The sequence below is a fragment of the Lupinus angustifolius genome, chromosome LG07, assembly GCF_001865875.1.
Source record: "Lupinus angustifolius cultivar Tanjil chromosome LG07, LupAngTanjil_v1.0, whole genome shotgun sequence".
In the NCBI taxonomy this organism is placed as follows: domain Eukaryota; kingdom Viridiplantae; phylum Streptophyta; class Magnoliopsida; order Fabales; family Fabaceae; genus Lupinus; species Lupinus angustifolius.
The window spans coordinates 13,446,994-13,447,927 of record NC_032015.1 but is presented as its reverse complement, the minus strand read 5'-3'; positions in this window follow the sequence as shown (position 1 = coordinate 13,447,927).

Below are 934 nucleotides of genomic sequence, written 5' to 3'. Positions count from 1 at the left end.
TTATATGATTCATTTTATTAGGGAATTCCTTGTGGTTCGACATAACCCTATACTATGCTACAATTGAATCTTGAAAGAGGTGTAAATTGTAAAATAGTAAAGTGTTATCAATAAATTTATTTGTTGAAAACACCTTTTAATATACAAAACTGATGAACTAACTTACTAACTTTTATTTATTGTTATTTACTTTCCGCATTTTATTTATTCTTTAATACCAACCTTCCTTAAGGAAGAAATTTGGTTTGTTAATAAAATGAACCCGAAAGGGAGTAAATAAATAAAAGGTCACGAAATTTATTATTTTTCTGTTCTTTATTTATTTATTTGTATCTAACAACTAACTATTCATCACTTTTATATATTAGAATACTATTAAACCAATGTTGGAATTTATTCCACAAAATCGAGATGGTATTTAAAGGTACTTAATAATTATGTAATAGGTAATTGCTTCGATACCATTATACCGACGTTAGAATTTATTCTAACAAAGCCGAGATGGGGCAAAGAAGGAATGACTTATTCACATGATTATTAAGAAAATAAGTTGTAACTGGAATATTCTTGAAACCATTATACCAACGTTGGAATTTATTCTAACAAATCCGAGATGGCGAACAAAGAATAAAACTGAGTTCTCTTACCTAATCAAATAAAAGAACATAACAAAAATGAGAGTATTAATCTTTCAACAAATTGACACTGTTGTTAGGACGATTTGTTGAGAGAAGAAAACTCCCAACTAAAATAAACACCGATCAACGCTTTCAACAAATTGGCGCCGCTGCCGGGGAATTGCTTTATAATAGAACATTTCATATTTATATGTCATTGAAATATCAAAGTATCGAGGTATGATCGGATCTCTTTTATATTTGACTGCCAGTAGACCTGATATCATGTTTAGTGTATGTCTGTGTGCACGCTATCA